A 16,434-nucleotide genomic window follows, 5' to 3' on the forward strand; every position below is an offset into this window, starting at 1 on the left:
AATTGCACTACAGTCTGACCAATACTAAATATTTGTGTTGTCACATGATGTTTACCTTTATTGATCTAATCTGTTAAGATTTGTAAATAGCCAATCATCCACTAAACCCGTGCATTTTAGTTTTATCATTCTATTTGTTCTTTCAATCTCACAATCAAGGTCACATACCTGTTAATGATAATTCCTGTTTTCAGTGGAAATTTTATTTATTATGTTACAAAAAGTTAGGGGTGTGAATCGTTGGGTAGACAGCGAATCGATTTAATTTAACAGGTTTTCGATTGGACACGTTTTTGAAATCTCAGAACGATTCAGCTTGATTCACATTAACAACTTAATTGAGTCACTTTCAATAGACTTTACTTGTCTTAATGTATAGTCTAAAATAATAATGTAAAATAGTGATACATGAAAAACTGTTCATTGCACCTAAAGTATTTTTATTATGATTAGCGATGCACCGAAAGGAAAAATCTGGACACCCTGGACTGAATATTGAAACCGTACTTTCTAAATTAGCTTTTGTTCTGAATTATATTTGTAATTATAAACTAAATATATGTTAAAGAGTGATAAAAAATTGCTAACACTACTTAAAGCTATTATGTACTGTATAATGCATTATAAAGGGTTATTAAAGGTTATGATGCATTGTAATTGTTCACAATGCGTGTTGTAATACACTAAATGTTGTTGTAAAGAATTAAGCGTAAAGCATTACGGCTAATGCTAACGCCCTCTGGCTTTGGCGGAACGCAGGAAAGGAGACCAGAGGCTAGGTTTTTTTTAATGTGTTTTGTTAGCCGTTACAGTTTTTCAAATGAAAGTATTACAGACCCCTCCAACTCCCTATAATAAGATTATCTCTGGAACATTCAGTTCACCGTACAGCGGCTGGCTTGTGAATGAAAGAGTACAAAACAGCGTTTTGCCACTGTTATCGACTGTTTGGATATACAAGCACGAACTCAGTTCATCTGTGAATAAGCATATGGTTGCAAAGACAGAGGCTGTGCATGCGATGTGTGACAGTGTGTAGCCAAAATCTCCGCTCTTTAAGGTGTGTGTGGTCATCTTATCAGAAGAAAGGTGTCTTGGTTATAAAACAGAACTGACAACAGAAACAGAAAATATGTAAATGACAACGGCTTTATCGGGCAATAAGCTGTATGTAATGTTCAGAGAGTAGAATCGAAACGGGTCTGAAGTTGCAACTTTTGCTCCCTTCACGCGCTCTCGGAAATTGGATAATTCCCACTTCAACCCGGAAATAATTTATGGAACGGTCAGGGTTTTTCCTGGCTCAAAATGAGGCGGAGGTGGTGCCATCCTGATCTTGTACACACGCGTAGGCCTACCGTACCTTTTAGTGGCTCAACCAAAGTGACTTCGAGTTTGACATTAAAAGTTCTAATAAAATTAGATAAAAATGACAGTTATTAAGTTATATAAACATTACTTTTATTCAACCAAACAGAAATGTTTTTTAATCAAATAAAGCTTTTTTATCATTTTCAACTAACTTTTTAGCCCACAATAGCCAACTGAATTAACCAGTCTTTCTAAATGAGCAAAGCTCATTCACATCTTGCATTCTCTGTGGTTCACTTTAAATGATTCAAGGATCTCGCTAGTGACTGAAAAGTTCAATAGTTTAAATGAATCTGTTCAAATGAGTCATTCGTGTGCGAGTCGTTCTGAACGCAATGTGCATTCAAACTCGCTGTGTAGAGTATACGCTGATTCAACGATCCAACTGCACAGCTAAAGACATTACAATGATGTACGTCATGTTAATTTAAGAAATGGAACGTACTTTGATGCAAAACAAACTTGTTCTTCTTCAAACTCTTGTGCTGCAACTCTTTTTAGCGCCTCGGTGTGCTGATAACGAAACAGCGCCTCCAGTGTGGCGTAATGTCGCAACTGCAGTTACAAATGACAGTCTGATAAATGCACGCAGCATTTCTTGTGAAGACTCGCAACATAATTTTGACAAGAGCCTGAGGCGGCACGACATTTGACGGAGGCGGCCGCCTCCAATTTCTCTATGCAGGAAAAACCTTGACAGTGCTTGTAATAATACTTGTAATGTTGTAATCATTAGTAACATTAATGTTACTAAATACTTTTATTGTTAGTAAATCCAGACGTTACTTTCGCATTTGCGGTGGGAAATATCCCACTTCCGAGGTGTCTCGAAGGCAGTATTAAAACTATGCGATGATGTCACAAAAATGTTAATTAGCGTGTGATGTCATCAAGCGCCACAGTTTCACAAAATCCTAGCGGAAGCACTGAATTATTTCATTATTAAGACATTACAATGCATTATAAGGTGCATTACAAGGCATAATTTACAGTACTTTTATAATGCATTATACATATATGCTTTAAGTAAAGTGTTACCAAAAGAAATCACATTGAAATTGATGCATCGAGAAGATGAGTGAAACGTTACACCTCTATTAAATATGTACTCTATGTTTCAGTATCAGGAGCAAAACATGCTGATATAAAAACCAGGACAAGACACCGGCATAAATATTCAAGTTATATGTGGGGTTAGATTTAAGCTTTAAGTTAGTAGTTATATACAGTATACCTGTAAGTTAGCTCCCCCAATGCTTATACACACTACAGCTAGGTAAAGTTGTAACCTCATGGCTGATGTCCCAGGTCTTTATTCAGTCCAGCCCATGTTTTCACCCTTTAGGTCCTACATTTTAGTTCCTCCATTGTGGCATCTCTAATAAAGATTGCTCTGTATGGTCACCTCTGCCCTGCGATGTCATATTAGTGTTAGTAAGAGACGGTTAGCTGGAGATCAATGGCTGGGAGAGACTTAGCACGCAGAACGTTGACGACCCTCATACATGTCACCCACAGTCATTCAGTAATAACTGTAATCACTTTTCTACATGCTGCGTTTGCATATTGAGCCTATTTGTGCAAGATGATATGAAGTTCAGGTTACAGCAGTGGGTGGCGACACGGTGGGAGCTCTGGTTATGAGAGCCCATGACCATTAACTCTCTCCCACACACACACACACACACAAAAAACCTTCTAATGGGGGTGTTTGCAGGACTGTGCTAATACAACACACACGTACATGGCTGGCACAGTCACTAACTGTATAGTCTTTCAGTCCTTGATGCAAAAGATGGGGTTTGATATTCTTAACATCTTTAATATTGTTAACTTTGGTATTTTTTATCATGACCTACTTGCATTGTAAGTTTCATTGGCTTAAGCTGGTGGGTCATTTTGTAATTGCAGGTACATTTGACATTTAAAAATTAATTTTAATTTACGGCCACACCACCCTGAGCACACCCGCTCTCGTCTGATCTCAGAAGCCAAGCAGGGTCGGGCCTGGTCAGTACTTGGGTGGGAGACCGCCTGGGAATACCAGTTGGTGTAAGCTATTCCACATCGTCACCTTTTGGCTGCTTTCTTTACGTGGCGAACTCGTTTCGTGAACTTCCGCTTACGGCAACACCACCTTGAGCATGCCCGCTCTTGTCTGATCTCGGAAGCAAAGCAGGGTCTGGCCGGGTCATTGGTTGGATGGGAGATCACCAGGTGCTGTAAGCATTTCCACATCGTCACTTAGCTGTTTTCTTTACAAGTATGTGGGGAACTTGTTTCGTGAGCTATTGTTTAGGGCCACACCACCCTGAGCACGCCCACTATCAGCTGATCTCGGAGGCCAAGCAGGCTCGGGCCTGGTCAGTACTTGGATGGGAGACCGCCTGGGAATACCAGTTGCTGTAAGCTTTTTCACATCGTCATATTTTGGCTGCTTTCTTTATGTGGCGAACTCGTTTCGTGAGCTTTCGCTTAGTCCATTTATTAGGGCTAGTGTGATTTCATTACTATTAATAATCACCCATACAATGCCGTTTTGACTCAGACTGACAAAGTACCGTGCCGGCACGCAAAAATAAGTGAAGGTAAGCTAAAGATTGAAATATAAAAGTGCCGTCACTGCGTACCGGTGCGTACTGGCCCACTTCAAGCACTGCAGATGACCGAGTAACTTAGTTGGAATTTGAAAACACTTTTGGCTTATACTCAACATGGAAGCCTAGAACTGCTAAGCACATGGTATGTTTAGTTTAGAAATAAAACGTTTTACTTTTTTACTAATTTGTATGAAATTTAGCGGCATCTAGTGGTAAGGTTACGAATTGCAACCAACGACTCACTCCACCCCTCCCTTTCGAAGAACTATGGTGGCTGACACAGAACTAAGGGCATACTCACACTTGACCCGGTTGCTCTCAACCGTGCCTGAGTGCGATTAAGGCTGAACATCAGGGAGACATTTAAACAGTAGCGTCATTTATATCATGCTTTCAGTTCCGGGCTGCGGTGCGGTTTGCGCTCACACTGCCCCCTTTCCAAACCAAACCACACTGTCTATGAAGACATAGTCATGTATATTATATTGCATTTCTGTCTATAGATCCTCCAAAAAATGACACATAGGACCTTTAACCCATTTTTGGGGAAAGAGAAAGAAAATACCTTTTAATCTTTCATGTATGTGCTTCTATGACATCACACTATGTAATATGCAAATGATATGAGATTGGGTCAAACCATTCCTTTTTGAGAGGGGTTTCTTAGTGGGTAACTTAGTTGACAGTGTTTTTTTCAGACACAATATGAGGCAAATCACAATAAAAACATTTGATTTGAAGAATTTTATTTGAAGGACACACCCATGTCTTGATTATCTAACCTAACTGAATGCAAAATTATTAAGTTTATATTTGAGATGTTTCTGCTTAAATACAGAGTAAAAGGAGCTTCACAAAATTGCCAGCGGGAAACCAGAGTTTTATGAGACAAACTACATAAAGTGGTGTGATGGCGGGAAGAGATCATTTTGTAGTAGAAAAAATAAGCATTTATGCTTGATGTTGATGACAATAAATGAATAATATATCCCACGGAATGAGACGCATCCGCAACGATGTGATGTGATGCCACCGTTTGTATAAACTAATCCATCAACCCTATATTAAAAAGATTTACAGTTTATGCAATTCCATGGCAACATAGCAGGAAACAAATTTCACTGGCATTTGCATTTACAATTAGGCGCTGGGATACAAAGTGTCAAGAAGAGAGTTTTCCTTACAAAAGAGTGAGCATTCAGCATCTTCCTGTCTTATGAGACCATAGAGAGGTTTTGGCTGTTTCTTTAATATTGTAAAGTAGTTAAGGCTGATTGGACAGAGTTAGGAAAATCTTGTCTTGGTTGTGAAGCAATAACTGAATGTTATTCTTATGCTAGGCACAGTACAATGATCACCTCTGTAAGTTACAATGTTAGTTAGTGCTTCTGTAATAACTTTCTCTTTTTAATAGATAAATTCCTTCCCTATATAGAATGTAGCATCTGGGTGGCGTAAGCTTAAGTGTGCAGGCTTTGTTCTTTAACCAAACTGTAGCAAAAGGAACTACAGATGGTAGGGACATCTTTTCTAACCCAAAACATTCTCTTAAGATAGTGACCTGCTTGTGTGTGCGGAAAATGTGGAGAGAGCGAAACAGGGGTGTTTAAGTGTGTGTGTGTTTCCTATCCCCGTTTAATCTCTGCATTTCCACTGGCTCTTTTTTCCTACTACAGACTGGATTCAATTACTGCCCATGCTCTGACCCCCAACCCTGTTGACCCTTGACAACGGCCCCATCCGCTGCCCTGATAGCAGCCCATCCAGCCCTCCTGTCCACTCCTCCCCTCTTCTTCATTTTCTGTGTACTTTTGTTGTCTCCTTTTGCATCTCTTTTTCATTTCTCGCTCTTCGTGTCTTTTTTTCTACACTCCTCTCTACCTCAGTCTTTTACCCTTTTCTTTTATAAGCTTGTCACTTATAACCTATAAACTCTTTCTTCGCTCTGAGTGACCTTGTGTGACTTTCGTGGTGTCATTTTTGAGTTATATTGCAAGTAACTGCAGGGTCAAGACCATATTCATCATCGCTGATTCTTTTTATCATGTATGAGTACGTTTCAGTTTTATGTGCCCATCGAGTCAGCCATTTCTAGTGTTGACCATTTGTCAAAATCATTTGAGTTCACTAAAATGTCTTCACTAAAAAAACAACACTGAGTATAGGCTTCTCAGTGTAGATTAACTGTTTGATGCATATGGCCATATTCGTTGGCTCTTGAACACCATGTTCATTTTAACCAGGAAGGATCAACTGCTGTTTCATGGTTGTACTTATTATTTTATTGTTATTATTGTTGTACACATTATTTGTATTCTTGTTTCCCCTTTAGCCACATTGCTTGTGGACATTAAAAAGTGGCGATACAAGTTTCAAACAAACATGTACTCAGGGTTTACAGTCTTATGGATATGGAGTCTGAAACCACACTTACTTGTGCAATATACATTAGCTTTAAATTAACCGTTTACAGTCTTTTTGAATTATTTTTACATGCGGAATAAATTATCTATGTTTGCATGCTGTTATTGCAGAAACTTTATAATTTACCTGCCCCTAAACATGCTGTTGAACAAGTAGCGGGATTGGTTTATTTATGTTTCTGTAGCTTAGTTGGCAAAGCATTTTGTTAGCAACACAGAGTTCATGGGTTTGAAACCCAAGGGACACACATACTAATTAAAAAATGCATAAATTAAATGCACTGTAGGGGCTGTTCACACAAAAGCCGTTTTTCCATTCCTTTGCACTATTTTACCATTGTTTTTCATGTAAACGTGCAAGATGGCTGCGTTTGACCATTGCACTTGCGACTCACGTCTTGCATTTAAACGTTGTGAACAAAGCTGTTCCCAAGCAACACAGATGATGTTTGTGTGCGATACCTGGAAGTGAGCATTTTAGCCCTTCCGGTTCCATAGCCCCAACGTCAGTGGTTTTTTGAATGGGTTTTTTTTGTTAAATGCCATAAAATAATGTTTGTGGTGAACAAAAGCTATGTTTTATTCTATGACATAAAACACACCAATAGTAACAGTAATATTAACTTTATTGTGTCTTAAAAATGGAGGTTGTTGTTAACAAGTTGCTGAAAGCGACTAAATCCTTTGGGCGGACGTTAAGCGGCATACGCATAAAAATCTTATATACAGTACACAAATCTCAAAAAACGTAGATGGAGATTTATTCACAAAGTAATTATTTATCAGGGAACACGTTTTTAATAAAGTTTGAAAGAGTTGTCGGAGGGCTTGGTGGGGATGTCGACCGTTCGTAGTGTTGTCTGTTTATAGCCTCATGTTAGTTTTTACTTCAAAAATAAGAAATAAAAAAGTTATTTTGGTATAAAAAACGTGTAGCTTATTTTTGGCAATCTTCCAAAAAGTCTATGGGGAAAAATTCATAGGCTTTTGGTTGAAGGAACCAGTGTGATGCAACTTCCTGGTCAGCCGACAAAAATATATCATCCCTGCGGCACTCTATACTTAAAGCCACACTATAGAACTTTTGCTCACGGCTTCCCCCATGTGTTTGATGAGCGCAATTGTCTGTTTTAAAGAATGCAGCGCAATACACGTGAAAATGTTAACTAAGCTGATGGAACCGGCGAATGCAGAAACGTTGTTTGGAAACCATATTGCACTCTTCCGCAGGCAGGGGATGGGCGGGGCGGTTTGTACCGACCCGAACACAGAACTTACAGAGTGTGGTTGTAGCCGCTATGAGGCTACTCGGGTAGCAGCGGCAGTAGAATTCGTCCGGTTAAGAGTTGTTCTACCACTGAAATAATTTTTGAGACATTATTATAAAACTACAAAGTGTGGCTTTAAGTACTGCGGTCAGCTGTATGTTTTAACAATGGCTTACAACATGGTCCAACCAATTAGAATCATGGACCAGAGCTAATCGTAAAAGCAGCAGCAATTTCCAAGCAACCATGAAGAACACTGTAGCCATTTGATACATTATTCGGAAATATATAATTGTTCCTTTTTTGCGAATACTTGTGTTTTATAGCTAATTGTTTTTCCAATCTGAGATCTTTTTTCATCTTGCGCTCTTTTTAACAGGCTGATTTTGTTTGTATTTACGTATGGATTGGCTAACCTTGCACTAAGCTGCAGTCGATGATCTTAAAGCCGTCTCTGTATCTTAATCACAACACAGATATCTGTTAATTACCCAGCCAGTTCAAGTGTTTTCACTGCTTAAAGAGAGATTTGGGATTGATTGCATGGTGTTAGCTGCTGGTCCCGGATGTGTGTTTGTGTGTTTATGATCGCCCGGTGTGTCTGTGGAGAGAGATGGGGGAATAAAGCAGGATGGATATTTATAGACCTCTGAATGGGCAACAAGGCTCAGTATCGGGTTAGAGATAAACCATGAACTTCTAAACTCACAAAGGGGCTTTGGTTTCTCTCTACATCCCATCTTAGCTTCATCTGTTTCTAGTTTTATTCTCAGTATTTTGTTCTCTACGATTGTTGAGATTGGCCTGTGATGGTGGCAGTTTTTTAGCATCAGTTGTATGTTCCGTTTGGCTTCATAACAAGGTCTATGCTAAACCTGAATGCAGAATAAACTGGAGATTGCTGCACTAATTTCCAACACTCTACATTATACAGGATTATTTTCACAAAAAAACTTTGTTTTCACATGCAGGGTCACTTATGTAAAATATATATTACATACACATATATACTGTATATGTACTGTATATTTAAATACATACCCACAATATGTGTTATTTCTGCGAGTTGTTCGTTTTGCTGTCTGCTGTTAATGGTGTTAGAGGTCAGGAACTTCAACAACTCTTTCATAAAATGATATTAACTTAAGGTTTTGTTTGAGGTCACTTTTATCCTGTAAGTGGAGGACTGAATGCAGAGTTGAGATGATATAACATCACAATCATATTTTACAGGCATAGCAGAGGTCAAACATGGGTCAGGTTGTGTGTCTCACTGTGGGATACTGAACAATGATGAATGTTTGTTCAAGACAGACCTGCAGTCTTTTCTTTACTGCTAAGATGTATAGATGCACACATCAAATGACCCCTACTGTATCATATCTAGAAATACCTCCAGGCAGAAATCAGTGCGCCTGATGTGAGATTTCACATGCTGGTGTAATGCCAAAATTGGAACAGAAAGTCTGTACCATCAATAGTACTGTAACTTATGTAAACTAGTAATGTTGCTAGGTTTTTCGAGGGAATATAGTTACATTAGTACACATGCTATTGTAGCCAGCCTTGAACCGTGAATCGGTCCGGCATTCACCACAGTTCCAGTGCAACCAAGCTCAGAACACCTAATCTCGGCTTTGGCACCCTGGTGTTCTTCCAGGTTCAGCGTAAATCATTTTAATGTGAACCATGCCCCATTTAGATCTAAAGTGCCAGAGTGAAAGCTCCCTAAGGGGCGAACGCAAGTTCGTTAGTTTAAATGTAGACACACGGCAGGAGCGCGCAAATAGGGAGCGACGAGGTCGCGACGCACATGCAATGCGGTGCGCACACTTGCAGGCTGATACAAATTTCGGGAGTAATAAAAGATTCCTTTTGTGTTGGGGGAAGATGTTCACCAGTAGTATATTACAAATAACAGATCACAATCGAACCTGAGGCAGCTTTGAAAAAGTATGGCTGTAATTTAGTGTACAATTTAGTAAAGTCTGAAATAAAAAATATGCCTCACTGATATTATATTGTAATGTCTGACAAACAACACTTGTAAAGGTCTGTAAAACTCATAGTGTGGTGCACACAGTTTAAAGCACATTTGTTTAATCCGAGGCTGTTATTTTTTCAGTTTATTTATATAGACAGAGAGGGGGTCGTATTTATATTATTAAGAAAGATCAGTAGAAACTTAATCTCGAGGACTGACTGTCACATGCCAGGTTCTTAAAAAAAGGCTTCTTGAAATCAGAACGTTTTCACAAACGGATAGATAAAAATAATTTCATGCTGCTCACATTTGGAATTATCTGTGTGTACACCTAAACAAACCCTGTCCCAGCTGGTGGAGGGGGGCCGCATTTCTTCACACCTTCCCTTCCTGTGCTCTCTTTCCACTGCATTTGATTTCTCCATCTGTCTAAATGCACATTAATTACATACATACACACATATATTTTCTACCCAACCGACAAACACCCACATAATGCATGTGCTTTCACCGCATTTATTAGGGTAAACTTAAAGTAGGTCTTAATGTCAGTAGTGTATTGACGTTACAATAACATGATTGTTGAGAGCAGAATAATGAATGAAGAGTTTGGACTACTTTGCCATCTTAAAAGTTTTAAAACTGCATGTCGAATACATTGAAAGCTCAATTTTATACACTAAATGTCTCAATCCTCATTTCTTCAGGGTTATATTCAGGGTTAAATACAATGCAAGCTTTATTACCAACATCTGTGGTGTGCTGTTGATTACATAGATAATTACAGCTTGTCAGTTATTCTATAAAAATGAATACGAGAATATTTATAGGAATGAACTTACAATTGGAACATGGCAGGAAAGTGTGCGGCACTGCAGCAGAATGTTTAAAATATCTAATACCGCACTGTTTTGAAAGTATAACCATAACACTTGCATTACAATACATTACATTACATGAGAATTACTTAACAATATTATCTGTAAAAATATATTTCAACTTGTGTCATGTCCGGCTAAAAAGAATACTTTTTGTAAAGATACCAGCAAGGCACATGAAAGTAGCTTATCCTTTAAAAACTGTCATGATCAGCATGGCAGGCAGACTCAATTGCGGGGTAAGGGGGTTATGTTTATTAAAAGTCCACAATATAGCAAGATAACAGTCTACCAGAAAACACCGAAGGTGGTCCAATGAAAGGAGGGGGGAGGCCAGGGTGGGGACAAAAGGTAGGTAAAGGGGACAAAACTGAAACTGGGTGGCCAGGACTGGGCAAAGGTCGAGGGGGTAGGGGAGGATGTAGCTGACTCTGGCATGGGCATGGGAGAGGCTGTAGCCAACTCTGGCATGGGCATGGGAGAGGCTGTAGCCGACTCTGGCATGGGCATGGGAGAGGCTGTAGCCAACTCTGGCATGGGCATGGGAGAGGCTGTAGCCGACTCTGGTATGGGAGAAGCTGCAGCCGACTCTGTGGCCGGCTCGGAAAAAACGGCCGCTGACTTAGGGTCTCCTGGCCCTAGAGGCGCAGCCGCGGAAGCCGGCTTGGGGGAGGCTGCAGCTGACTTGGACATGGGAGCAGGGGAAACTGCAACCGACTTGGACATGGGAGCAAGGGAAGCTGTGGCTGACATGGATACGAGGACTGGGGAAGCTGCAGCAGACTCGGTGGCCGGCTCGGGGAAAGCGGCCGCTGACTGAGGACCTCCTGGCCCTGGGAAAGCAGCCGTGGAAGCCGGTTTGGGGGAGGCTGCAGCTGACTCTGACATGGGAACAGGGAAAACTGTGGCTGACTTGAATATGAGGACTGTGGAAACTGCAGCAGACTCGGTGGCCGGCTCGAGGATTGCGGCTGCTGACTGAGGGCCTCCTGGCCCTGGGGACATGGCCGCTGGCTCGGAAGCAGACTGAGGGGGTGCTGCAGCAGACTTGGACAAGGGGACTGTGGAAGCAGCGGCAGACTCATTGGCCGGCTCGAGGAAAGCGGTCGCTGACTTAGGACCTCCTGGCCCTAGAGGCGCAGCCACGGAAGCCATGGAGGAGGCTGCAGCCGACACAGACGCCGACATGGAGGAGGCTGCAGCTGACTCGAACATGGGAGCAAGGGCAGCTGCAGCTGTCTCAGTCATAGGATCTAGGGGAGCTGCAGCAGACACTGACATGGGAACTGGGTAAACAGTAGCAGACTCGGTGACTAATTCGAGGGAGACTGCAGCTGACTCGTTGGCCGGATCAGGGAAAGCGACCGCTGACTGAGGGCCTCCTGGCCCTAGGGACGCAGCCGGCTTAGGGAAGGCTGCAGCTGACTCAGACGCCTTCATGGGTAAGACTGCAGCTGACTCGGACGGCGGCATGGGGAAGGCTGCAGCTGACACTGACGCCGGCATGGGGAAGGCTGCAGCTGACTCTGACGCCGGCATGGGGAAGGCTGCAGCTGACTCTGACGCCGGCATGGGGAAGGCTGCAGCTGACTCTGACGCCGGCATGGGGAAGGCTGCAGCTGACTCTGACGCCAGCATGGGGAAGGCTGCAGTTGACTTGGCCTTTTCCCCAGCCCTCCGCCTCAGGTCTCACTGGCGCCGGGCACGAGAGTATTTAGTGGGGACACTAGAAAGGATTGGTTTTGCCGACTCTGGTAGTTCCACTGGCTCTAAGGGTTCAAATAATTCAGAATCAGAGTCCGAAGAATTCTCATATTCTGGTGAAGTGAACATCCAGAGCATCCTCTTGCAGAATTCCCCAAAATCCTCACAACAGGGAATGCGAGCCCTCCACACAGCAATACCCCACTCTCTTGCAGAGCCAGTGAGCCGTGCGATGATGGAAGTCACTCTAGACGTCTCTGTTGGGAATAGACGACTCCGCTAGCGCATCCTGGTAATACACAAGGACAAGAATAAATGGCATGAATGGGGCTCACCACCATATGTCCCGGGTTTGATGAGGTCAGGCTCAAGTGGGTTCCCCGGGCAGTCGACTGGGAGGGCTGAATGGAGGGAATCTGACCCCGCTGAATCCATTTGTTGGTCAGATCGTTCTGTCAGGAACAACATGGCAGGCAGACTCAATTGCGGGGTAAAGGGGTTATATTTATTAAAAGTCCACAATATAGCAAGATAACAGTCCACCAGACAACACCAACCTCGAACACAAGAACCACGGAAGTCCGGGGGGGAGAGGACTCGACCCGGCGGCACTCACGGAAGAAGCGGCAGTAGACCCAGTCCGGGAGATTCTGACCCACGAAGGGAGCAGTAAAGGGACTAGGCACTGGAGACGAGAACGAGGGGGTATAGTTAAAGAGCTGCTAAGGGGGACTAAATAAGAACTAATCGGCAAAACAAGAAAGCTATAAAGCTAGACTGTGACTTAGACTAAGATCGGTCAGGGATGACTGCAACAAACACTGGGTATTACACACACAAGTAACGTACAACGATCTGACACAGGACAGTAGAACAGAAGGGAATATAAAGGGAAGGAAATCAAAACCCAAACGAGAGACAAGACTAATAGAACAGGTGAGAAGACTGAAGCAATAACAAGGAAACAACAGGGTAACAAGAGGGCGGGGTCACACCACAATTACAGGACACATGGCAGGCTGTCAAGCAAACCATGTACTAACAAGAAACAAAACATCAACACAAGAAGGGAAACAAAGACACACTAAACAGTAGGGGTGTAACGGTTCAAATTACTCACGGTTCGGTCTGTGTCACGGTTTTAGGGTCACGGTTTCGGTTTCGGTTCGGTTCGATTTGTGCTATGTTCAGGGAAAAGGGACTACTGACAAATAAAAATAACAACAAATAATCAAGCTACAAGTAACAGCACCAATAAAACAACAGAGCAAAGCAGAAAATGAAATAAGATACTGTATATATACCTTTTAAGGTAGAAATGGATTAAAGTAATCAAATAAAACATAACATTGCATATGTACAAATTAAATAAAGACGAATCATAATTGAAGTTACAGAAGCTATTGAGTCACAAGCAGTGAGTGATTTCCTTGACTTTTAACAGACAGCAGGAATATGCTGCTGTCGCTTTAAGAGGAATGAAACGGATCCAGTACACAGATACTGTACACATGCGTTGTTTTTCGTCCGTTTCGTCCGTTCACTTAAGACATAACCTACTATGTTTGTTAAGATACTCGACAAGAGGGGCATGTTGACCTACTTCGTGTGTGAATTTGTCCGTTTAAGCGCTTCAAAGACAACTCAATATTTGCGCCATGTCTCGAGACTTTCCTTGTGCGTGCTTCGGATCTTCTCACAGCGAACAAGCGAGTTTTCTTGTGCATCATCTTGCACTTAAATGTTTAAATTAACAAGGCTTGAATGAGTTTAGTTTGAATAGCAAAATGTGCTGTTCAGGTCTCACCTGCACTCGCGCGCTCACAACACCCGGGTGATGACAGCATAAATGACTGGTCATATTACAGCATACGTCAATCCTATTGAAATTTGTCTACGTTATTTGATTTGTTGTAGGTATTAAATGTGTATCCATCGACAAACATACATTAGCTGAACTTTGTCAGTCTGTTTTATGCATTATAATTTTTAACAAACCATATTATAAATGCGTCGTCAGATTTAAGATGAGCCGCGGTCCAAACCGTTGGTGGAGAACCGTGCGGTTCAATTATTTACCGAGAACCGTTACACTCCTACTAAACAGGAACCCTGACAAAAAACTATTACACATAATTTCACGTTTGCTAATGAGGGATCCCGGACGAGCCCCCAAACAAGTAAATGCTGGGTAGCAATTAAGACAAGCATTCAGTGTGTTGATAAGGCATCACATAAATAAACCTTCCAAGAAAACTAAACTTTTTAACTTAATTAAAAAAAACACAAAAACATCAGAATTCAAAAGAACAATTGTTTGGTAACTTATAAATCTTCATAAAAGTCTTTTTGACAGAATTTGATTTTGATTAATTATTGATGAATTAGTCCGACATTACAAGAATTGATAAACAAGTCTCAAGGTCAAACACAATCCATTTATCCAACTATTGCAAATATTTATCCATGTAGATTTAAAGTCATTCTCTCCATATTTTGGACATTGTTGACAATGTTTAACCATTCAATCTTTGTTGGAGGTTCAGACTGTAACCACTTTCATGTTTAGTGGTTGACTGACATGGGTTTTTTTCATGTTTAATGGTTGACTGACATGGGTTTTTTTAATGGCCGATGCCGATACATATGTGGTGCGATAACCCAACACATGGTGAAACTTTACATGTTACATGCCTTCTATGTTTCATACATACTGTGGCTATCAGAATACAAAATAAATGGCCTGATAAAACATCAGATTGATGAAATATTATTGATTAAATATTATTTATTAAAAAAAGTTTAAGTGGCTGATATAACAAATGCAATTAAATGAGTAAATGACAGACAAAATGGTGAAACTAAATGAACAATTATTGTGTATCACATGCTTAGTTAGTAGCATGTAGCTTAACATTAAAACAGAATTGATCACATAAGGCCCACACATGGCTAAACATGATAATATGAATAAAATATAAAGGAATTCAAAAGTATTAAAAATACTTACCATACGATATTTGTAGCTCGATCCAGCTCATTTGTCAAATGCTGGATTTACATCCGAGTGGCATTGTTATGAACAAAATACGCTGTATGGCAGGCCAACAGAAAAAATCATCAGCCGATGAATTTTTATATATTTTTTATTTTGCAGATAATGAAAATGTTTAAATACCGGCCACGGCGATATATCGGCCTATCAGTATTCATGTTCCAGCTTTTTTCATGGTTGTATGTTTAAATTGTCATATTTCTTCTCTGACTACCCCCCCCCTTTTATCACTCCAATGTTTATTACTAAAAAAAAATTTTTTTAAATTTACTTTAACAATCTAATAGTCAGTGTTTTCTGTTGTAATCTACAGCATGGAACATGTATCCTCCATAGGGCTCAAGTTAACCTAAAATATGTATGTTAAACATGTAAAGTGTCCTTGTGTATTTTCAGGACGCTCCACCATAGCTGTTAGAATTAAATTGACGCAACAGGTCCGTGGAGGGTAAGGGTCTTTAATCTGTCCAAGGGGGGTCAGATCACTGAGATCCAGTGAGGGTTTACCATGACAGCACATGGAGGAGGTCGCATTGTTCAAGGGTGTTTGAATATCGCCTGCAGCCGCTATCACTTAAACTTAAACATCATCCGATTATTAGGCTTATGGTTGTTTGAGCTTATTGCTTTGTGTCAGGTGAGCAGAGGATTTGGGTCTGCAAACCGTAGAACATCAGGGATTTCCATTTTCATGCTTTACTTGCTTAAACATAGGCCTGTCTGATTAAAGTTGATTATAAATTGCCTTGAGGCTGCAAAGCAAATGAGGAAGCAAGGACGGTAAACCCAAGCAAATATACTATAAACTTCTGAAAATCTACCGATTTACATATTTCTAAGCAATTGTTGTGTTATATCAGAAAACTGAAACCTGCATGGACACATTTTTTCTTTATTTTAAAATACATTTTCAATTATTCTAGCATTTTGGTCCATGGCTATATTTTAGTTTGTTAAACATTGTTTAAATTTTCTCACTCTCCGTGTTGTAGGGAGGGGTTATTGTTGCATGGCAACAGACATGATTGACATTACTGGTTTCTTGAGAGAGGCGTATAATAATAACGCTATCATATGGTCTGGCAGATTTTGGGCTCTGCACCAGGGATGACAAATGTGCTCACGCAATAATTCAATCTGCTCTCCCAGTT

General features: G+C 40.9%; 1 protein-coding gene and 1 pseudogene across 2 annotated transcripts in view; both read left to right on the forward strand.

The window, feature by feature from the left end:
• Positions 1-16,434, forward strand: part of LOC130567914 (phosphatidylethanolamine-binding protein 4) — a 112,295-nt gene that overhangs the window by 38,583 nt on the left and 57,278 nt on the right. The window lies entirely within an intron of this gene.
• On the forward strand, positions 3,312-3,430 carry LOC130568674 (5S ribosomal RNA; annotated as a pseudogene).

The sequence above is a fragment of the Triplophysa rosa genome, linkage group LG17 (assembly GCF_024868665.1).
Source record: "Triplophysa rosa linkage group LG17, Trosa_1v2, whole genome shotgun sequence".
Taxonomy (NCBI): domain Eukaryota; kingdom Metazoa; phylum Chordata; class Actinopteri; order Cypriniformes; family Nemacheilidae; genus Triplophysa; species Triplophysa rosa.